Raw genomic sequence first — 25,872 nt, forward strand, 5'->3', positions numbered from 1 at the left:
TTTCTTAATTTAATAAAAATTTTATTTTAATGAATTTTGAAAAAAAAATCATATGTCATCAATCTACACAAAATTATTTTCTATTTAACAAAAAGAAAAATTCAAAAAATGCTAAGTTTATGTCAAATTATGTGGGTCGTACATGTCAAATTTTTAAAAAGATAATTACGGCCATTAAAAAATTAATTGAAAAAAAAATATTTGAAATAAAAATACAAAAAAATATGCTCATAAATCTTCAGTGTGTTACAAACCATTTCCCAAAATGGTTTGAGAAAATAATTTTAATTGTGTCAAAAGGTGTGGGTCGTACACATGCATGGTATGGTCCTGAAACAGGCATTTTTAAAACATAGTTTTTAGAACTCCCTTCAAAAAGTTATTTTTTATTATGTGGGTATTAAAATAAATTACATATTTGAAAAGTACACTAAGAGAGCTATCTTTTATTATTGACTTTTTCCAAGATTCAATCTCTAAGTGTTTCAAAATTTAAGCTCAAATGAGACAAAATCTGAAAAACAGGGAAAACACTTCCACTTTTTGGCCAAAAAGTGGACTCATCTTCTTGCACTGACCCACTACAAGTGAGTACAAAGAGAAATTCAAGATTAGCTCAACACAACTAGATGAGTTATTGAAGACACAAAGGCAAAATGGAGATTCTAGTGGACTTGGATTTGAGCAAGGACATAGTTTTGGTACTACTAATGAAGATCAAAATCATTAGGCACTGATAAAGAAGTTTACTGCTTAAAACTTTAATTGTAGATGTTTTGTTTGCAATATATTTGGTCACATGGCTAGGCAATGTAGAAATAGAGAAAACCAAAACCCTGATTCTACTCCTAGTCAATGTTCTAAATATAATAAGTATGGTCATAAGACAAAAGATTACAGAATGAATGTTAAATGCTATGCATGTGGAAAAATTTGGACATATGGCTAATCAGTGTAGGTCAAGCAATTATACTAGTTTTAGCAAAGCAATTCAAAAGAACAATGTTAGATGTTATGCATGTAATGAGGTCGGACAAATTGCTAAATTTTGTAGAAGCAGAAATCTACCAGTTGGTAATATAGGATCAAATGGGAAAGGGAAAGAAAAGGTTAGTGAAATTTGGTAAGATCATACCCAAAGATGGGTGAGGAAGACTGAAGAACAATTTGTAGATGGGAATGCGCTGGTTACTTATCTAGGAGAGGACGTTGCTCCTGCGCCAACAAGTAGCTCATCTAGTAACTAAGGTAGATGCCTTAGGGTTAGGAAAAATTCATGAAGATGTTGCATATGCCCCGGGAAGAGGTTTTGGAAGATGTTCCAGACATTGGAGATGCTTATCCAGCATGGATATGTTTTGTTCAAGATACGGTATCTTTCACTAGAAGTCATTGATGTCAATGAAAGATTAGGGTTTTTCTTGGAGGATATAAGGTCTGATTCACTTATTTTTGTTCACCTTGCATTCAGAGTGATTCAATGTGATTAAGAGTTCTTCAGAGCGATCAAAGGCTATTCATTGCGATCATATATCTTCTTAAGCGATTTCATCAGTGATTGGAAGAGTTTGATAGGGTTTCACTGGAAGCGATCATCGAGTACTTATCTTTAATCATGGAAGCAGGATCATCATCTATTCCTATCTTTGTTGCCAACCCAACTATTGTACAAGTCAAGGACCATCCCAGGCCAATTTTCGAGCAGTATCTGAAAGTGGGTACCCTAGAAGATTTAGTTAGAGCTTTTTCCCATGTTCTAGAGAAAGTTGTTTATGTTAAAGATGTTAGGGAATACATGCACTATCACATTGAGGATTTTGGGACATCTGATATAAAGAGCATGTATATGAGTGAGCTTATGGGAGATTCTAGAAACATTAAACCAACATACAAGCACATTGAAGACTTAGGGTTTACCGACATTTTGGACAATCTGAAATTCGAAGATGAAATCATTAGGTATGTTTTAAGAAGAGTACATGAAGAGTTTATTTGGTTCGATATACCTTACAAGATCATCAAGGAAGCCATCAGGGAAATCACTAGTTTACCATAGGTTGGAAAATGTTGAGATAAGAAGGGCTCTAATGACTATGTCAACAAAATTACTAGCAACATTTGATAGGAGATATATGAGAATAAACACTATTATCGACACAGACATCAGATTTGGTAGCATGATCATCGGTTATAAGGTAACTCAGTCAAACTGACAGAATTCTTTTTCTAGCTCCTACATTTCCACAGCTTACAAGATGATGAGAGAAAATGAGAAATTAGATCTATGTGGTTTGATGTTAGATAAATTATTAATAAACCTAGGAAAGATTAAAGGTGAAAAGGAAGGGACTTTCTGGTATGGAAACTTAATTGTCTGCTTAATGTTATTTTTCATGAATGACACTTCTGGTTTTGGGAAGAGAAAATGGGCATTTGATATCTCGGTAGGGAGATAATTGAAACAGTCAATTGCTACATTGGGCAATCAAAGGGAGGATAAAGTATGTGGATATTTCAAGGGATTCCAGAAGTCTATGAAATCTAGGGAAAGGGTTCCTAAGCATACTGTTGAGAAATACTCAACTAACATATCCTTTATGGTGAAGAAAGTTGAAACACTCATGGAAGCAATTAAGCCCCAAAGATCTCAAGTGAGGAAATGGACTATGAAGTTATTATAATTATAATTATGATGTTATAATTATAATTATGGTGTCATTATAGTTATGGTGTTACAATTAGAATTATAATGAGTGTTAGGATTAGAATCAAGTTAGTATTAAGATTATAACCAAGATTCTCATTACGCTTAGGCTAAAGGTTAGGATTAACATAAGGGTCAAAATTAGGAATAAGATCATATTTAGGTTTGTGGTTAAGATTTTAAATAGGTCAAAATGGTTATGTGGAAAGTTAATGTAAAGGTTAGAATCAAATATAAAATTATAATTAGGAGTTTAATTATCCTATAATTAAGTTAGAAAGAGGTTTATTTTTTAAGTTAGAATTATGCTAATGGTTATGGTAAGGGGTAGTATTTGAGATAGGATTAGGGTTAAAGTGAAAGTTATTGTTAGGGTTATAATTACTTGGATAGGTTAATGGTCAGGGTTACAATTAGGACAAGAGCTCAAGAATATAGATTTATGATAATCTATAATCCTTAAAAAATATATGAGTTACATAAATATAATTCATATTATGGTTAAATAATGTACCATATTATAAAAAATATAAAAAATTATTTTAATACACATTATTTACTTATGTTATTTTAATATTGAAGTATCCATTTATTTCAAAATGTATCTAGTATATACCTATAAATCATTGTCATGGCTCAAGTATCAACTAGACAACAATACTTTTATTACACCATTATAGGGTTGTAATGTATATGTCCTACACTTGTTTATCAACTCAAACTATAATCTTACCTATAAGAAAATTGAGATGTGGTAATTCAACTATCAACTAAACAACAAAATTACAATGGCAAATGAATTAAGGAATTTTATTCATGAGAAATAAAAGTAAGGTTGTTTGACACCCAATTTGTATGAGGAGCATATCATGATAACTAGAATTGAATTATCTTCTTGTGTTAAAATTGAAGTGGGATTTTTTATTTATCCAATATAGAACATGAGAAATAATGTATGGTTGTTTGCCAAGCAGTACAAGTGGATAGTATGATAAGTAAAATTAAATTATGTTCAAATGTAAGAATTGTAGTTAGCTTTTATATACATCCAATATAGAATGTGGAGAAATGGAAGTAAGGGTATTTATCAATCAATGAACTAATTTAATTGCAACTCCTAACATGCACATATTTAATCCGATAACAATATATAATTGGACTTATATAGTAACAAAAACTTATTATGCACTCCAATGAAACCACAATATTGAAGTTAGGTTTTGTATACATCCAATATAGAAAGTGGAGAAATAAGAGTAAGTTTATTTATCAATCAATGCACTAATTTAATTGCAACTTCTAACATACACTTATTTGCAACTTTTGACAACATCCCGACATATATAGCTACAACTTTTGACATACACATTTTAATTAGATAACAATATATAATTAGACTTATATAGTAACAAAAAAGTATCATGCACTATTGAAGTTAGGTTTTGTATACATCCAATATAGAATGTGGATAAATACAAGTACTTACACACTCATTTTAATTTAATTGCAACTTCTGACAACATCCTGACATATATAACTACAAGAAAGAATTCACTCCTTCCAACTATGTTACAACATTACTTCTGGCTTAAAAATTATTCCCTTTTTTATGTCACACCATCCATCTCGATATATATAATAATTAGAGAGTAAAGATGTTTTGTTGGCTTCTGGTTTTGATTGTGTATGTTTGAATGTTTCCATCACTAGCGTAGTCTCTAGGGTGAAACCTTTTCCACTACGAACCAAATACTATTTTAATACACATTCAGACAAAAATTACAATCTAAAAAAATCAAAATTAATAAACTTGAAATTAAAAACTCATATACGTATTAAGGTCAGCCATCATAACCTATAATGCCCACAACCTGGTAATTTCTAATTTATTTTTTAATAGTCCGATAAAGCAAAACACCTCGTTGATAGTTTCATAGCCCGCCTATATCATAGATATATCTTAAATTATTATTAAATAATTTTGAAAAGGAAGACGTGTCATTACCACTTCACCAACGATACTTACCTAGGGTTTCAAAATAAACAAAGGACACCGATCTTATAATTTCTTATATTGAAAACTGTGCTGGGAGACAAGTGGATGGCAGGTAGAGGTGTTGTGATTTCCCAAATATTTCGTTCTTTAAATTGGGACTCTACTGTAAAACCCATGCTTATCTTAACGCAGCAGACAGAAAACCCTACTGTTACTAAAATACCGAGTTCGTAGGCCTCTCCTGGTGTCTTCATAAAGTCCACCATTTCATTGTTTAGTTATCTCAAACAGTTCTTCTCTCTCTGTGTGTAACTTCTGTTTTGGGGTTGTCTGTAGGATTCATTTGCTTTTCGTATAGCCGATAGAAACTGATGGCATGTAGGGATATTGTTGTTATCAAGGAGGAGCAGCCACGCAACAGGCCTTTGTTCTGTGTCGCGCCTCTGCGAACAAAGGCACCTCAATCTGATCTCCGGTGTAGGAGAGATTGTGTCCAATGAAGACTGGCTGCCTAGCTACGGTTGGATTACAGAGAGGCGAATCAGAAAAGAAACTGGTTTAGTTGTTAAGCTGATTAATAAGTGTTTTTCATTTTTTTATTTTCAGTTTTAGCAGTTGGAAATTAGAAATTTCTAGATGGTTTCTGATCTATTGAAAATCTGATTGTAAAGGATTTGGAGTCCAATGTTTGTTCTGAATGTGAAATTTATTTTGTTTCTGTCAAAATGCTTAGTATTATTTAGTATTATATCGAGGTTATTACGAATCGGGTGTTTAGATCCAAAAGAGAAGTAAAGGAGTACTTACTAACAGGATCACGCCTGACAAGGAGAAAGGGTAATCCTTCTAAAATATTAAAACATCATTTTCTTTATGTTGGCATGTATTCATTCTCTGATTGTTGAGGTGATTTTTTATTAATGAAGTATTGAATAAAAGGACAAAACCTTATAATACATTTTTTAGGTAAAGTATGCGCCATTTGAGGGCAACTGTCTTTGGCAAAGGAACAAAAATACCATCTTGTCTATCATTTCAAGAAAATGGATTTTTAATGTCTGCAGGTCAAATCATTCACCAATTCCCTACAGACGGGACAGATTTTGAAGAAAATTGGACTGCATACTAACTTTTGTTTTAATATTCATAAGGTGTTATAAATAAAAAATAAAATGCAATTTGATGCTCTGTTTTTCCTCTTAGATGGGCATATAAGTAAAAAATTGAAACTTTTTTTTTAAGCATAGAAAAGGGCAGAAGTTTCTAGTATTTATGCTACAACAACAGAGACATTTTTATGTATGAATGCATGAGAAAGATAGGGGTAGAATAAAGGTATTTCTGTAGCAACAACGAAAATGATAGTCCGAAACATTGGACTTTGTCCTATTTATCTAATGAGTGAGCAATAGCTTCTCTCATGGAATCAAATTTTGTGTTTGTATTGAAATGTTTATGAATACATAATATTTTGAATGTTTTTTTAATTTTATCTTTGTTCTTAGCTTCTACTTTTCTATCCATCAATGGTATCAGAGTTTTTTGAGTGATGTGATTGAGAATTTTATTCAAGGAGCTAGAAGGGTTATTTATAGTCAATCATGGCAGTTCTGAGCATAAGTTTAACAAATATACAGATTGATCTGTTTAATGTAAAAATTATAACTATTGGGCAATCACAATAAAGGCATTGTTTTCTTCTCAAGATCTATTAGAATTTGCAAATAATGGTAACCCAAAAATAGCAGATGCACCAGCATACAATCCTCTAGATCAAACAGAGAAATATTTTGTCAAAAAAAATAGAAAGAAGTGTTAGCAACAACAAGGAAGGAAAACAAATTTTTTATGTGGAAAACTCGATTAAGGGAAAAACCACGGTGGGAACCTATCCATAGTAAGATGATACTCTCCAGTAGTATGTGAGAATATTGCAATGGGGAATGCACATGCATTCAATCACACTGCCTAGAGCTCACCACTCGAAATATAATGGTCCAGAAGGCTACAACCCTTAGGGAAGACTCACTGGGTTACAATAAGATTCAAACTACAATTTGGAAGAAATGAACTTAGAATTGGGAAACACTAGCAAGCATGTTAGAATCATCAATATCAGTTGTACCAACACCACTTATCAAATATTCATTTGTCAACTTGTGGAAGCTCAAGAATACAACCAATCAACAACTATCACGAAGAAAGATAACTTTTGGAGCACCAAATCATGATCCATCTGAAGTGAAGATACACAAGACCATCCCAAACAATATCGCAAAATCTCAGCACAAAATCGAATCACACCACAATATACCAAAGAAAGTATTGAACTCTACAAAACTGTGATCAGCAAAACAAAACTACAAAACTAGGTCATAAGATCTTCCCAATCTATAAACACTGGAGAAAATCATAGGAATATGTTGATATCAATGACAACAACATATCTTAGCAACAGAAATGTAGAACAATCTCCAACAAGAAGGACCTGAAAGAATTTTTTTATATCTTTCAAGGAGTGCATGTAAGCATTTTTTTTATGATTCTAGTAGCAACAATGTCAAAGCAAGTATGGGATACTCTAAATAGACTTCCTACCAAAGAAATACTAAAAAGGGATTTTGAGACCATTTACATGAAGGAGTCAAATACAATAGACTTATATTTAATTAAAATCATTGGATTGGCAAATCAAATCAAACATCATGAAAAAAATCATGAAGAGAGAAGAGTGGCTGAAAATATTTTAAGAAGTTTTCCTAAAAGGTTTGGATATATTATGATGGCCATAGAAAAGACCAAGAATCTCTCACAATTTTCAATTGATGAGTTGCATGCATATCTTATTTCTCATGAGCATAGACTAAGTAAGTCAACAAATATCAAGTTTGGAGTACGCTTTCAAGACACAAGTCTCAATTACCCATGGTAGATGCAAGGGAAGATCAAATTCTAGAGGTAGAGGAAGAAACTCATATAGAGGTGAAAGAAGCATCCCATCAAGTTTAAGCGGAAAGTCAAGTGCAAGAGGTAACCATCAAACATCAGCTCAAAATCAATCTCAAGGCCAAAGGTATGATAAATATTTAGTCCAATATCATTATTGGATGAAATTTGGGCATGACTTATATAGAGAGAAACAATATGATTTAGACAACAAAGTGCAAATTTTACTAAGGAAAACTAAAATCAAGACATCATGTTCGTAGCTTGTAATGTTTCACAAGATAGTGAAAAAGACATATACATTTTAGACTCAAATTGCAACAATCATATGACTAGGAATTTAGAATTGGTTAAATCAAATGTCAAATTGGGAAATAACAATAAAGTTTCAGTTATGGGTAAAGAAAGTGCCAACATTCTAACAAAAGTGAGGGAGAATTTTTTTATTTCAAGTGTCTATTTTGTTCCAGGGTTAAAACATAACTTAATGAGTATATGGCAACTCATTCAAAAGGGGTATAGAATATTTTTCAAGAACAAAGAATGCACAATTTTATACAAGATTTTGAGAAATCGACTTATAGCCAAGGCCCAAATAAGTAGCAATAGAATCTTTCCCCTAAAAATAAAACTAGATTTAAAGGTAGAATTATCTCAAGCACACCCTTCAACAAAGTCACAATGGAAAGAAGAGAAAACTATAGTAGTCAACCAAGCATCGTTTCAAGCAAAAATTAAGGATGCAAATTAGTTATGGCATCTTAGATTTGGACATTTAAACTTTGGAAGATTAAACCTATTGCATAAGAAAAGAATGGTGAAGGGGTTGCCACTAATAGAAAAATTAGATAGAGTATGTGAAGGTTGCATATTTTATATAGAACATAGAGAAAAATTTCCAGAAGGAAAGTCAATAAGGGAAATCAAACTATTATAAATTTTTCATTTAAATTTGTGTGAACCAATGTAGACATCCTCAATTGGTGAAATCTACTACTTCATGAAATTCATTGATGATTTTACAAGAAAGATATGGGTCTACTATCTAAAACATAAGCATGAGGTGTTTGATTATTTTCGTCAATTCAAGGCTCTTCTTGAAAAGCAAAGTGGGCATCACATCAAAGAATTGAGAATGGATAGAAGTGGTGAATACATTTCAAATGAATTTATAAAGATTTTCAAGGACCATGGAATCCACAAAAAATACACTAAAAGGTATACTCCTCAACAAAATGGTCTAGCTGAAAGAAAAAAATAGGATAATACTGGAAAAATAGCTCTGCATATTTTGTATGAGCTTTGCACTCTATCCATATAGGTCACTAGCACATCATGCTATCATCTACGAGTTGCACATGTGTCTTTGGACAAAGAGCTATCAAAAGTCATCAGATGATCTTTGTGATGCTTTTTGTCTCACCTACGACGTACTTGATAACCTTAGGCTTTGTACTCATTTTGAGTGGAAAGGTAGACTAATGAGTACCCAAGAGGTTTTTTATCTACATGTAGACTAATGAGTACCATAGTATATTGAAAAAATGCTGCAAAAGTTTGGACACATGGTAATGAAAATAGTTCATGTATTCTTAAAGAATCATAATGTTATAATATGTTATCTCTTCTCTACTGATATATGCAAAATGGTCACTAATAGAAATCCTCCTACTAGATTGACAATCTAGGATTTCATGATTAAATGTAGAGACCTAGTTCCTAATAACATTTATTTGGATGTAAGAAGTGAGGAAACAATAATGTTCTACATAGATCAAGGGGATGGATATCAACTCCTATCCAGGAGTCTATATTTATAAGATGGAAGAAGGATTATTTATCAAGACTTGGGCCCCAAAATTATAGACTGTGTACAGATGTCAACCATAATCAAGTTTATTTCGCCAAAAAATATGGAAGTAGATGGGTTGTGAAAGGTTGCAATTGGAAAGATAAATAATGTCTCTTAGGTGAATATGGCTAACTACAAGTCTTGCAATGATGAGATAGGACATGTTGATTACCTATAAAATAAATACTAATTCTTTTGATCAAGGATACTATAACCTATTTTAAATGAATTTTTATTTCAATTACATTATTAAATAATTATTAACTAAGGTTAGGATTATGATTCATAATGTTAGGGTTAAAATTAAAATTATTAATTATAACTTTAGTTTTATAATTATTATTTATATTATAACTTCAACCCTAATTCTTATTCATTATTATAATTCTAATATCAATATATTTATAGTGTTAGAATTGGGATTTTAAGGAGTGTTAGGATTAGAGACATATAAGGATTAAGATTATAATTAGGATTATGGTTAGTCTTAGGATAAAGGTTAGGATTAACATTAGGGTCAAATGTTGGTTAAGGGGAAAGTAAATATAAAGGATAGAATTAGGATTAAAATTATAATTAAAATTTGAATTATCCTATAATTGATGTTACAATTAGGGTCATGGTTATGGTGAGGGGTAGTGTTTGAGGTAGAATTAGGGTTAGGGTGAAAGTTAACGATAGGGTTCAAATTACTTGGATAGGTTTATGGTGAGGTTTACAAATACTACTAGAGTTAAAAAATATAGATTTAAAAATCTATATAGTCCTCTTAAAATATATAAAGTTACATAAACATAATTTATTTTTAATTTTAATATTAAAGTATCTATTTATATCAAAATATATCTAGTATATACATATAAATCATTTCCATGGTTCATCTATCAACTATAAAAAAATAATTTTACTACACCATTATGGGGCTCGAATACATGTCCTATAGTTGTGCATTATCTCAAACTAATATGTTGCCTACAACTAAATTGATATGTGGTAACTCAACTATCAAGTAAACAACAAAATTACTATTGTAATACTAAAAACTGAAACTTCTCACCACTATTTTGCACTTGTTTGTCAATGTAAGAGTAAAAGTAGAACATGCAATGTATAATAGATGACAACTAGAATTAAGTTGTGTTGGCATGATAGAAGTGAAAGGAGGATTTTTATTCATCCAATAATGTCATAAATAATGTAAGGTTTGTATTCATCCAATATAAAACATGGGGAAATAGAAGTAAGGTTATTTATTGATGAGCAAACTAATTTAATTGAAGTTATGTTTGTATTCATCCAATATAGAACATGGAGACACACTTATTCTAATTATATAACAAAACATAATTGGACATATATAGTAACAAAAAAGTATCATGCACTCTAATGAAATAACAGCATACATTTCAATGATGAAATCTCACTCACATCATGTGTGTGACAACATCCCTGACATATATAGCTACAAGAAGGAATTCACTCCTTCCAATTAAGTTACAACATTGCTTCTGACTTAAAAACTATTATGTTTTTGTAGTCAGTCTAGAGTTAATAGATTTAATACTTAAAAGCTCATTTACTTATTAAGATCTGCCCTTTCCTTTTCTTACTCCTTTTGTTGAATACCTCTTAAGGCTTTGGTCTCATTTCTATGTTGGGGTTCTTTTTCATGGAAATTTGTTGGCCTTGAATGACCCCTTGGTTAATATTTTGTTTGATTCCTTGCATTCGACACTTATTCATCCTCGTTGTTGGGATTTTTTTGGCTTTATTGATACTGATTTTGGTTGATTATGATTTAACTACTTCCATGAATTTAATGCATATCTTCATGACTTTTAAATATATTCTGATTGAAACTACTAATTTATTTTTTAATATAAATACAAATTAATAGATTTTGATAAAACAAAACACATTTTGACAATTTCATAGCTAGACTATATTATAAATATATGATAAATTATTATTTAATAATATTGAAAAGGAAGACATGTCCTTACTACTTCACCAATGATACCTATGTAGGCTTTCAAATTAAACAAAGGATGCTAAAAAATAGATCTGAATACATAGGGTACCAATATAATTCAACTACTACAGTATCTTAAAAAAAATCTGAATATGGAGAATACCAAACATAGTTAATTATACATTTTATTGAATTAAATTATGTTTGATATTTGAGTTATGTATTACTAGAAAAGATAATCTAATTATTTATAAAATTATTGTTAAGCCAAGTAACATGGAGCTAAAACTAAATGCAACTTACCTTGGGCTTGAACTTACTTTTCGGGGAGGTCATAAAAAGGTATGGCTTGAAAGTGACTCCTTGAATATTATTAATTCTGTGATTAAACATGTGAATCGGAGTTGGACAATTAAACACCTAATCTAGGATTGCCTCGACATGATTACCAAGCTAGATGAAGTTTGAATTATGCATTTTTTGAGGGAAGGTAACCAACTTGTGGATTATGTGGATAGCTTGGCTATGGTTTATGAAAAAATAAAATGGTGGATGGAAATGAAAATTTATCAATGCACTTGTGTGAACTAGTATGAAAGGATGCTATAGCTCTTGTGGATTCTCAACAAACACTTAATCTAGGATTGACTCAACATGATTACCAAGCTAGATGAAGTTTAAATTATGCATTTTTTTGGGAAAGGTAACCAACTTGCAGATTACATGGCTAGCTTGGGTGTGGTTTATGAAAAAATAAAATGGTGGATGGAAGGGAAAATTTATCAATGCACTTGTGTGAACTAGCACAAAAGGATGCTATAGGTCTTGTGGATTCTCAACAACTGAATATTAGTGATGCAGTATTACTCTCTCCAATAATTGGAATTGACATAACACTAGGGCTTCCATATTGTTCTTATCTTGTTGGTTTTGTGTCTTGTATTTTTGGTCTAGTTATGAGACGGTGAAACTCAGAATTGGAAAGGGCAATTCGAACATGGGGAAGATAAAAGAAAGATTGAGCTGACCTTGTATCATAAGTGGGAGAAAAATAAGGATATGTGGGCTGAGATTATGGATGGTGGTCTTATCCCATGCATTAAAAACCTGCATGGTCATGATCCCAAGGAAATGAAAGGGTTTGTGAATAGCTGGAATAATGGCATTCTCAGTGCTTATGGTGTTGAGTTCAAAATGATGAGGAGCTTATTTCGGGTATTGTTGGGTTACAGATGGAGAGGAAGAAGTTTTACAAAGAATGCAAAGCAATGGAGGAAGCCCTATTTGTTTTCTTTGATAAGCAAAGTGAAAGAGAAAGAGTTAGGAAAATGACAGATGGGCGCTACAATAGAAAAAAATGGATGAGACTATGGGTTGATGTTGCAGAGGTTATTATAAGGTAAATCACCTTGGATAGTCATTTTGTGAGTATTTTTTCTTATTATTTTACTATTTTGAACCATTTTAGATATGACAGGAAAATCTCTATGCCATTTTATTTTCTCTATTCTTTGGAGCATAGTCTTTCCAATAATGCAAAGAACTATGAAAACCTTATTTAACATGAGGGCCTTATCCTTCTTCTAATGGAATGTGTTAAAAGAAATGAAGTTAAGCCCTCACCGGCCCTCAAATGTGAATCTAACCTTAAATCCCTTACTAGTCATGATGTGCATGTTTTTTCTAATATTGAAAGTGAGGATGATAGGATGTCAGGTGAGATGGCCATGGACTGGTGTGACCTTCAAGTGTCGGAAGAAGATCAACAGTATAGGCCCTCTGAGGAAGAGGGTCTCCCCTTCTTGGTACTCCTAGTACTAACAGTAGTAGAAAGTGTAAACCCCCCTATAAAGGCAGCCAAAAAGAATGAAACCCCTCTTCTCCTAAAGATGGGTAATGATAGATTTTAAAAGAAAAAGGTGGGGAAGTCTGTGGATCTATATGACAAAGGAAATAAGAAGATTAAATTAGATATATCCCTAAACCTGGATTAGGTGAATCCTAATAATAGTAAAAGAGATTTGGTGGATATTTACTTGCTAGTGGCTAATTCCACTTCTAGTTAGGAGAAGTGCTTTCATTGATTGGTAAAAAATAAATGAATAGCAATTTTGAAGGCCTCAAAAAGATGAATGAGAAAATTGAAATCCATCAAGCTCAACCTGATCAATAGTATTCTGAAGGCACAGGTTTCTATAGACCAATCTACTAGGACTAGGAGTAGAATTCAAGAGAAAAATACCATGAGGAGTATCATGGAGAAGTTGGAAGACATCAATGAAAAATTTATTGAGAAAAATATTGAGCTTTTAGGAGCTTTTGTTTAGTGAATTGCTAGTTTTCCTGAAGCCTTATTATTGTTATTTTAGTAGGGCATTGTGGGGCTTTGCCCCTATTTTGTTTATATTTGGCTATTTTTTCTAGACATTCTCATAGATATTTTGTTATTTTTTTACTTGGATTTGGGTTTCGGGTCCCTCTAAAACCCATTTTATCTTTATTAAAAGTATGGAGCAAAATATTTTTAGATGTAAATATCAAATAAATAAATTTAATTGTAAAAATCAAATAAATAAATACAAGTAGAAAGAAAATAGAGCATGGAAAAACACACAACAAAATGAGCAATTGAAAATATCCAAAGAACTTTTTGTGGATAGGGGTTGAGGAGAAGAAGAGAATGAATCTGATTGTGCGGGACAAGGTTTGTAAGCTAATAAGAAAGGCAGGTCTAGGTCTAAGAAGAATAAGAGACATGAATGAATTCCTTATCACCAAGCATATTTGGAGAGGGTATAATAACCAGGGAGAATGGAAACTGATATGGGACAACAAGTATAAAAGGCATTATCCTACACTTTTAAGCTTCCTCAATGTGGAAGATATCCCAATTGGATCCAATATCTAGAAAAATGTGTCTAGAACAAGAGATCTAATTGCCAAAGGTATGAAATGGAAGACGAGGAAAGTGAACCTTATCAAATTCTAGGAAGACTCTTTGTTGCTTGAGTCCCCTTTGAGTGAAAGTCCTGAGTGGAGTAGATTTCAGAACTAGTGCAAGGAAAAATATGGATCTATGGTGGGTGACTACTAGCAAGATGGAAAATGGAAGGATTTATCTCAAGTTGATCCTTCCTTGGGAAGTTTGAACAAAATTATGAATTCCATGGTGGTGGTGGAAGATGAAGATCAATTAATCTGGAAAACTCACAGCAAATGGTAAATTCATTGTGGCCTCTCTTTATTATTAGCAGTTTTCTAAAATGGAGAGCCCTTGTTGGGCTAAGGATTGGGTGAAAGGCCTAACCCCTAAAATTAATATTTTCTTTTGGACAACCCTTCAAGATAAAATTCTAACTATTTATAACCTCAGAAAAAGAGGTATGTGCATGCCTAGTGTTTGTTTTATTTGTATGCAGAATGAGGAGACCATCAACCACCTTCTCTTTCATTGTTCCTTCTCTACTGCTGTCTGGGGAAGATGACTGGATCACTTCAATATCAGTTGGAGTTTCTCAGAATTAGTTCAAGAGGTTTTTAATTCTTGGCAGCACCCATCAAGGAATAAATCCACTATTTTGTTGTGGAAATTGGCTTTACCCCATATGTCCAGGGGTATATGGAAAGAGAGAAACAAAAGAGTATTTAGAGAGAAGGTGTCTAAGGATCAAATTGTGTTTGTGAAAATAAAAAGAAGTATATTGGAAAATATGAATATCATAGGTGGTACTGCTAAGCCTCAAGACAAGAATGATCAAATAGTCTTCAAGAAGTAGAGATTAAAAGGTAGTGATCACTTTTAGACCAATCCTAGAGAGGGCATGATGTGGGAATGTGCTCCCAACAGTTGGATGAAAATCAACTTTGATGGAGCCTCAAAGGGTAATCCTAATATTGCGGGATGTGGTGTGGTCCTAGGGGACGAACGGGGAAAATACAAAATTATTAAATGTATAAGTATAGGAAATCAGACAAATCATGTTGTTGAGGCTATGGCAGCTTATCATGGGATGGTCCTAGCAAAGGAAGCTAACTGCACCAAAGTATGCTATAAAGGAGACTCATTGAATATAATCAACTGTTTGAACAAGAAGTTCCTGCCATCATGGTCAATAAACAAGCTATTAAAGTAGCTAACAAAATAAATGAGATATTTGAAATCTGTGTTTTTACACACATGTATAGGAAAGAAAACTCATGTGTTGACTGGGCTGACAGCCTGGCCTGTCAAACAGAGGAAATCATAACTATTAATTGTGAGAGTGAACTCGCATATGAATCAAAATCCTTGCTTGATTTGGACCGTATCTAGACAAGGCAACATGGCACCATCAACCATAATTTATAAATGCCTCTTCCACTTATTTTGAAGCAAGTTTACAATGGAGGTGATGTGCATTTATCTAAGTGTCTTTTCATAATTTCTTGGCATAGATTTAGGGCTGTTTTTCAGGGCAACTACAGAAACTAGAGAAGAAGAATTAGAGCTGAGAGAAAGAAATTAAGGGATTGTGAAGGAAAAATGAGAGGGAATATAAAAAGGTTCAAACCTACCTCTTGATTGGAATGGAGGAAGAATAGGGAAGTTTGGGAAATTCTTAAAGAGGAGGGTCTGAGTGTGTTTATGGAGAGGCTTAGTGGGAAAGATCCTATGGTCACTAAACACTTTATCCAGAATTGGAAGAATGGAAAAAATTTGGTGGGCAGCCAGATGATAATTATGGATGAGGAGATTATTGCTGAAGCCATGGGGATGATGACAGAGGGTATGGAATTTTATAGAGACCGTAGCATCTCTGATAAGGCAGCAAAAAAATTTCCTATCATGGAAGGTGAGATGAAGAAAATGGTGAAGGTCGACAACTCCTATCACTCCCCAAAACATATATGCAGGCCATGGAGGTTCATTTTATTTACTACAAATACCTATATAAATTTGGATGGTAGGTTTACGAGATCTCATAGACACCACTTTGTTTTGGTCAACCATTTTTGCCATGGGGAAAAGGTGAGCTTTCCATAATATATTGCGTGTTCCATGGATCATACTATCAAAGAGATATAGAAAGATCCTAAGGGTGACCATGCTCTTCACTAGGGTCTTATATCTCTTGTTTATAAAGTGCTAAAAAGTAAATACATTGAATAACCTATTAAAGGTAAAAATGCAAGAGATGAGGACACGAAGAGTGAGGTTAGTGGTTTTAACTTCAACTCGGAGACTAAATGCGACTCGGAGGAGCCAAGTAAAATGGGGAGGAACAAGGCTAAGAGGAAATAGATTGTGGTGGATTCAAATATTTCAGAGTCTGAGGCCAAGTCCTTTGAAGGTAAATTCATCAACAATAAGAAAGGGAAAGGCATCAGAAAGAAAACCCAGAGGAAGAAGTACATCTACAAGCAAGGGAACATAGATATTAATCAAATTTTGATTAATTCTGATGAAGAGACAAAGGAGAATAAAAATGATGATGGTCAAGATAAGGAGGGGGAAGAGATGTCGGTTGTGGGCAACAATGAGGATTTGAACACTCAAGGTCTACAGAAAGAGGATCAAGATGACAAAAGGGGTAAATCTAGGGATTGTGTTAGAGAAAATGAGAGTATTAAGGGTTTATGTGATACCATCAACGCAATGGTGAAAGATGTGAATGTTGTCAAAAGAGCCACGATAGGCGACAAACCTTTGACTGAAAATGTTAAAGAGTTGGTGGTGGCAATTAATAATGCCGAAGCCATTGAAAGTATGGTGAGTAAAATTATTACAACTAAAAATAAGGTTAAGGAGATGGTAGAAAATAAGGAGGTGAAAGGGACAGAAATTGCTATGAACAATCCGGGCAGCAAAATTGACAGGATGGAACTCACTATAAAGAAGATAGCTGAAAATAGCTTCCAGATTCTCAATGTCTTGGTGGACAACATGAACATTTTGATTTACAGATTTGATAACATCAAAGAGAAAGAAGGTGACAAGGATCAATTAGACAAAAAAGGTCATGAGAAGAGGACCAGAGCCAATACCAAGAATAAGGGCGACATCAAAGGTCGAGAGTTGGATGATTTAAAGACCTCTATAGACAACATGAAGCAGATGGTGGTCCACGTGAAAGATATCATGAAAAATATCTAGCTCTCTCGGTCTCAGTCTCGGTCTCTGTCTTTGTGTTGTCTTTTCTCTTTCCTTTCGCTATCTTTTTTTGGTTCTTCATGTTATGTGTGTTGAGATCCCTTTTTTGTTCAGATGGGATCAGTTTTTGTTTCTGAAGTGATCAGGCATGGTTTTTTCTAAGTTCTTTGGCTCTCCTGCTATGTTAAACGTTCGGGTTCCTTTCAAAAACCTGTTTTACTTAATCAAAACAAAATGAGCAATTGAAGTGCTCAATTGAATTTTATTAATAAAATAGAAATAGTGACACATATATATTAAAACATAAAGATAAATTTTATAGGATTTTTGATAACAAATTGTTTGATGTTGAACAACAAACTGACGATGATTGACAAGTAACTATAGATTTTGAATACAAATTGATTACTATTGCCAATTAATTAAAAGATGAAAGATAGATACACAATTTAAAAGTAATTTAGTTTTAATTTTGATTAATTCTTAATATATCTCTACACAGTAAAAAAATTATTGATTTTTTTTATTATAATCATTTTGAGATTTTATAGCTTACTTCTAATCAACACAATTTTGAAGTGGTTTTGGCTTACCACAAATGATCACATTAATTAGTTTGTAGCTAACCACTAACTTTATACACACAAGTGATTTTTACTCACCACAAACCTCACATATAAATTGTTTTGGCTAACCCCAAGCCTCACTTGTTTTGGTTAACCATGAACCTCACTTATTGTTGCTAACCATGTGTAATGTGGTGAAAATTGGGAATGGAGAAGTCAAGAGGAAGTATTTTTTCTCCTCAAGGAAAGGAGTGAACTTTTCATAAAAGATTCTCTTCAACCTCTCACACACATTACATTTAAACATTTAAAAGAGGGGGGGGGATTCACTAGATCAAATCTCAAGAGATTGAATGCTAAGTGAATTGACAATGATTTTGGAAAGTGAAAGTAACCCCTCTTTTAGAATGCAATAGGTTGAATTATGTGATTTAAGACTAAGTGTAAAAGTGACAAAGAAATGATTATAAGTTGAGATAGAAATACAGGATGAAGTTGTGCACCTGGAATTAAAGTAAAAGGTTGAGATGAAGCTCCCCTATAAATTTGGGCAAAAGTTGTCGGGATTGTGTTGAAAGTACACACAGTCTTTCAAAAAATCCACGCATCGAAATGGGTTTTTCTGCCTATAAGAATGGAGTGCATATCTACATATAGAGCTACGTACCTACAACCTACACACACAAAAAAAAAGGAAATATTGTTGGGTTTGGGGGTTTGCCTTCAGGTGAAACCCTAGTTCTGGAATTAACCAAATGATGATAAGTACTTGCAAGTAATGAAAGTAAATGACTGAAATAGAATTCACCTCAAGAGAGGATGCAATTAAAATGTTAATAGAGTTGTTTGAAAGTATACATATAATTGTATGTCACAAAAGAGCTCCTCACCAATGGTTGAATCATTGACTTGAATGCAACACCTAGCCTCGAAAGGAAACATGAGAATTCTTAATCGATGCTTGAATGGATACTTGAGTGCTAGAATGCTTGATTTTACTTAGGATCACAATTTCCTCTTCATATCTCTATATTATTCACTTATTCACTAATAGGAGAGAAGAATGCATCTTATATTTCATCAATTAGTGTTAATTGACTGATTTTTCGTCATAGGCCAACATAGGGACACTTTTCCCGCTTCTAAAATGAAAAGCCCAATGCAAGATTTGAATGGAAGGGGCCTAAAATAGGGTAAGGATAGGGGCGCCATGCCCCTATCCTACCCTAATTTAGGAAAGAAAAGTAGAGTGTGGGCTGCGAGGAAATCCAAGCTTCAAGTAGTGTGGGCATGTCTCAGGTCTCCAATCAGGCTTAGGTATTCATTTTGCCAATGTGAAGACCCAAATATGGTTGAAAATTGTAGGATCACAATTTTATGATGCTACATTTAGCCCCCACTTTACTAGGAGTATAAGCGTACACCAATACTACCAATAAAGTACAAGGAAAAGAAGATTGAAAGACTTTCACCATGTCAAGGAGGAAAGATACACCAAGCCCCCAGTGGAGTAAGGATCTTATGACATTGATTTAAAAATTAAAAGGGAATATCAAGAGGGAATGACCATGACTGCATGTAGCGAGGTTTCCCTCACTATGAGTCATGAAAAGAAAGGATAGAAAAAATTACCAAGTAAAGCCAAGTTCACTATGTAACTTTGAGTATCAAGAAGGAAAATATGAGAGGAGTGTATGCCCCCACATTAAAGAGATCACAAATGCCTTCTCAGGATTGATTTCTTTAAGGCAGGATACACCTGTGTGTGTGTGTGTGTGTGTGTGTGTGAGAGAGAGAGAGAGAGAGAGAGAGAGAGAGAGAGAGAGAGTATGTTATCACATGGATTTAGCCCCCAATTGAGGAATGAACCTAAGGATAAGAAACACAAACACAAATCATGAGGCAGTTTCACTTTCCTCGGGGTCTTTATGTTGTATGATAACTCATGTATATCATATATATGTGTGTGTGTGCATATAATAATCGTAATTCCCCAAAGAAAGGAAACTACCATGGATGAAAGGAAATAGAAGGTGTCTTTTGAGTCAACATGAAAGAGACCAAAAGAGATGTCAATGCTTTGCATCATCCTCAAGTAGACATTACTATTGGGAAAAATGGTGTCTCAACCTTGCATTTATGCGAGGTTACTATTTATAGTAAGTTTTCATTTGAGCACGAAATGGTGCAAAACTCTCCCTGAAGCTTCTGGTTGGCTAGATAAGCGTTCCAGTAAAGTTTCATCGCAAGGTCACAGCTAGTTTTGAAGATATTAAAGTTTTCATCTTGGAGGGGTGCAATAAAATATTTAAACTTAATTTTGGAGACTTTAGAGGCTCTGAAACACCCTGAAAAGTGGCCTTAACCGGCAAAGCCGGTTACAAGGTGATAGAGAACTTCGCGAGCTTTCCGGCGCTTCAAACGGTTTGTCAATCGGACACTCGGTTCTCAAGTTATGGCCTCCGGAAGTTTGTACTCCTGAAATAGGAAAAATAATTTGTATCGGATACATAAATGAGCTGTAAAAGGGAGCGACACATGTTGATGTGTGCTTTAACATGTCATAGGGCATCTAGAAGGGAGATAAGGTCGGCTACACCTTATTGGGTGGTTTTAGCCCATGGTTTTGTAATACCGTTTGACGGTTTCTTGTATTGTATCTCCTATTTATGAGGTGTGTGAGATAGAGGTTGGGTGTAAGAGTCCTATGGCTATTGAGTTGCCTCTGAATCTCTGATTAGTGATACTCCTGTGAAGAGCTTGCTCTGCAAGTATGTTGTAATCTATTTTTGATTGCTGAATAAAATATTGAGCTGCTTTTGGAGGGTGGGGTTTTTCTCCCGAAAGGGTTTTCCCCACGTAAATCATTGTGTTGTGGTATGATTGCTATTATATCTATTTCTATTTTTTGTAACTGTTGTAATGATCTGAAAAAGTTTTGCATTACCCTCCTCTCAAGGTTAGTGTAGGAAGTTGTTGCCGCTACTTAACTTCCTTACAATTACTAGGGAACATAGAAGAATAGGGATACACATAGAGGAATGGTCACAAAAAAAGAAAGAAAAAAGAGAGAGAGACAGAGGATTTACAGTGCTTAATGAAGCTAATCTATCACATCATCCACCTCCCAATCTTGCTGATCACTATTTTGGAAAGGAGGGAAACATGCTAGAGGAGCGACATCAAGCAAACCATATGGAGCTATGAGAAGATCCAAACAAGGACTATTCTCATGTGCTAATTTACTTTGTTGATTTCTAGGAGCTAAGATTAAGGCTTTTGAAAACTCTGCAGATAAATGTTTGTCCACATCAACATATTCATAATCACTATCAGAAGCATCAGGAGTTGTATTACCATCATGAATAATATTTTCACCTATTTCTTCATCAAGATTTATAGAAAAAGGAGCGTGAACATGAATGGGAGTAAAACCATCACATGTTTTTCGCAACTCATGATTCAGAGATCTAGGTTCAACATCTTGTTTAGGAGAAAAGAGAATCATGTCAACTGTCGAAGTTTTGGGACATTGAATATTTTGAGGAACAACTTCACAAGCTCGAGAATGATGCTTTCATCGATGGTCTCTTGCACAACGATTCCATCACATCTTAGCGAAAGACTGAGAAGGAAGAGGAATATTTATGAAAGGATCAATATTTGTTGAAGGAGAAATAATCCCATCTTTGATAGTTGAAGGTTTAGGTTGAGGTCTTTGAGGTTGAACAAAAGGAGAGGCAGGTCTCTTCTCTGTATAAGAGACAGAGGTGGAATTTCACCATATAAAGGAGGAATGTTTTGTGTAGGAAGGAGACTAGGTCCATCATGTGGAGGAGTTCCAAGTCTAACGTTAGGAGGAATATCGTTATTCTTCTTAGAAGAAGGTATAGTTTCATCCATTGGAATAGGTTGGGAATCTTCCTTAGGAGGAAGGTTAGTTTTATCCATCAAGGGAAGAACCGCATCTTCAAGAATGATAGGAATGTCAAGTTTTGGAGTTCTAGGTTGGCTTAAGGATAGGATCATATCATTCTTCCACTTTTGATAAGATTGAAAGAGATCATCACTGTACAGTGGAAGAGATTGAAACTGTTTAGGCCAAAAGAAATTGATAAGAACACATGGGCTTCTTTCAACTGGTTGAAATAAGCTATGGTTAATAGTTATGATTTCTTCATTGTGGGGAAATTTCAAACATTTATGGATTGGAGATGCAATATCCTTCATGGAAGATAGACAAGGATAGCCCAAATTCAAACGAAATTGCTTAGAGGAAGGAATGATAACAAAGTTGACATCCATAGATTTAGTGTGAACCTCAATAGGGAGTGTGATAGAACCAATGGTAGGACAAGAGAATCCATCAAGTAACTTAAAAACCACATTAGTGTCATCATAGATTGGTCTATGAAAATGTAAAGTGAAAAGATACTCCTCAGTGATTACATTAACCATGCAAGAGGGATTTATAAGATCTCCACAACAAGGCATTTCTTGAATCTTTTCAACTATATATAAAGGCCCATCAGGTGCTCTAATGGTCTCACTGAGGTAAAATACGATACATAATTTCTTAGGTTTTATTTGTTTCTATACCATATTCACCAAATTTTAAACTATGGTAGTCACATCAAAAGGAGAGAAAGAGGTATGTTCAGTCTCAATCATGTTAGAGGTATGAAAAGGTAAAGGATCAGTACAAATCTTAAGATTTTGATTAGGAGGGGCTAGTGATTTGTTTCCCTTATCATTCATACCTACCACAAATATAGTATTATTATCAATCAAATCTTGAACCTTACTTTTTAATGCAAAACACTTCTTAGTGTCATGACCAGGTTGACGATTAAATTAACAAAAATAATTATTATCAAAGTAAGGTTAGGCTGCCTTACAAGGGTCAACTGGTTTAATGGGAGGAAGTTTGATAACATTTCTTTGTAACAAATGAGACATAATGCTATGTAAATATACATTCAAAAGATTAAATTGTCTTTCTCTTCTAAAAAAATTAGAAATAGGAAGCACACTTGTTGTAGCATTCACATTGTTGTTGTTGATGTTGTCATTGAATTTGATGAATCCTTTGCTTGGTTTGAACTTCACAAATGGTTGTTGAGCAATGTCAGCCTTATCACTTAGAGCCATAGCCTGGTTTGAAGAGTTGCACATGAAGAAGTTGAGAAATACAACATCAAAGATCCCAAGAGCACCTACAAGCAAAATGCCTATCATAAGAGGAGAATTGAGGCACAAACATAATAATGGCTCTGAAGAAAAAGATTATCATTCAGAGAGGGAATTAAATAAAAGGTACCATACAATCCTTATAAAAGGATATTAGGAACCGTAAAGGTGTGAAACCCTAAAGAAACCCTAAAGGGATAATGTGTATTTAATAATTAGAATAATTATTAAATACATACAATATTATTAAATGCCTAATAGACTAATAATTAACTAAATAATTATTAGCTATTACATGATAACTCTAACACTCTCCCTTAAGATGAACTTAGGGAGTTGTAATGACACTTTTCTTTAAGACTTAATTAAGTAATTGTAGTGGAATTAAAAGGTCAAATGTTAAGGTTAAGAGTAATTAAAAGATGCCATAAAATTATACTAGATGTACATACACAAGATGACTGACATACAATAATCTAATAAGAAGTATAAAGTTAATTGTTACCATAATAAATTAAATAGCATTTCCATATAACTCAACCATATAATCATTAAAATCATTATATTCTCATTATCCTTTACCTTCAAGGATTTCAACTACTTATCTGTATCATGAGGCTTGCAAAATTCACTCTCACTTCAAGGAAAATCTAGTGGTATTGGCCCTTATTGGGCGCACATCTCAGAGGAACTAGATTATCTATAGTTCAAAGGAATAGTTATAGGTCTAGGTTCTTTTACAATAATCAAGCACTCCAGGATGATAGGTTCTTACACAAAACTTCACATGCATTCATGACATGAAATAAACACAACCCTGGCCAAGACACTTCTAGGTGTACACTATACCCTGAGTTGGACACACGTTGTTTGCCCCTTCTCCAATCCTAATGCCAATCAATGACCTTAACCTTCATTCCTTTATGTCCTCTAAATCCCTATATTTCCTCTCATGCCCATAGCCCACCAAGCCACCTTCTTCTTCTTCTTCCTTGAGTGATCTCCATGCCCCCTTCCAAGACTCGCATAAAAGACTTATATAACCTTTTTAAGCGGTGGTTTCCAAACCATCAGACCCTGTCAAAAAGGTCACGTTTATTTACCCTTTCATAGATATAATCATAACTATCTTTTAAGATAGTTTTTAATAATCATTCTTTATTAACCTTTCCTTAAACCAAAGGATTATAATATCCTTTATTTTTATTCCCCTTTTTAATTCTAAAAGGATTATTTCATCATTTTATCTTCTTTTGGAGAAAAAGTCACATAACAATTCTCCCCCTGAAATTTAGTTGTCCTCAGTAGCATGATATTTGTATCTACATCACAATTCAACAAGTACATAGTCAATAATTGAATATGATAGGATTGAATATTTATACTTCATCAAATACATTATTTTCTTCTTTTGATTCATTGATCTCTTTTAACTTTATTTATTTATTTTAATCTAATAAACAACTTACAAAGAGTCACTTTCCCAATCAAATTATGATGAGAATTAGATATTTCTTATAAGTATATCCCAAATTTACAATTGCAAAAATTAAAAATGCTTAATCTTAGATATTTTAACTCCGTCAATTTGTCTAATGTGCAATCTATTTTATTTAGTATAGATATTTCTAATGTGTAACTTCAACATTAAATTTAAAGGTATCATCCTATGTTGACATGACATATACCTAGTGAATGACATGCATATCCCATACTATGTAGTTGCTCATCATCATATATTCAACATATATTACAACATGATAATCATCCATTCTGGACTACATGAGTATCTTCTACTACTATAAGATGAATCGCATGTACAAGGTTGTTGGGTTGATCAAGTCCAATAAAAAGGTGCATTAGATAAGAATAGTACTTAAAATTTATATATTACTAGTATCTTAAAAAAAAAAAAATTAGGTTATGACCACCCACAAAGGTCTTCATATAAAATGGTTCTAACCTTTTTTTGTTTAACTAGGGTATTATAATTTCAATTTTAATTTAAAGGTCATCTCTCCCCCTGTAAAGCTCAACATGTCACCATGTTTACTCCTAAATTATTATCACTCATTTAGATATCTTAGTTTCTAGTTATTAAATATATCCTAGGAGTTGTGGAATATGGGCTCACAATGTAGCTTATATTAAACAAATACAAATATTAGTTTGGAATAAACATAGCCTGTATAACAAAGCCACTCCAAATTAACAGAAAACCAATTGAGAAAATAGTATGAGTATTAGTGCACTAGCTTTTATGTCAAAATAAAGTCCTTATATTAGAGGGTACTATCTAAACAAGATTATGAACCTAACTTCACTAAAGTGACCATCTCTTATTTGAATCTTCTAATAGATACATCAATCTTTAAAGATTTTCATAAGTCATCCAAACCTCTATGCAAATTTGATATTAAGATTTCTTTTTTGTATCGAAAAGCTCAAATGAAAAGAGTACCTCCTTATTGATTGACTAATTCTAGGATGTTTTTCAATTTAACTTGGTCCCTCAC

Source organism: Cryptomeria japonica, chromosome 5, assembly GCF_030272615.1.
Source record: "Cryptomeria japonica chromosome 5, Sugi_1.0, whole genome shotgun sequence".
NCBI classification, from domain to species: domain Eukaryota; kingdom Viridiplantae; phylum Streptophyta; class Pinopsida; order Cupressales; family Cupressaceae; genus Cryptomeria; species Cryptomeria japonica.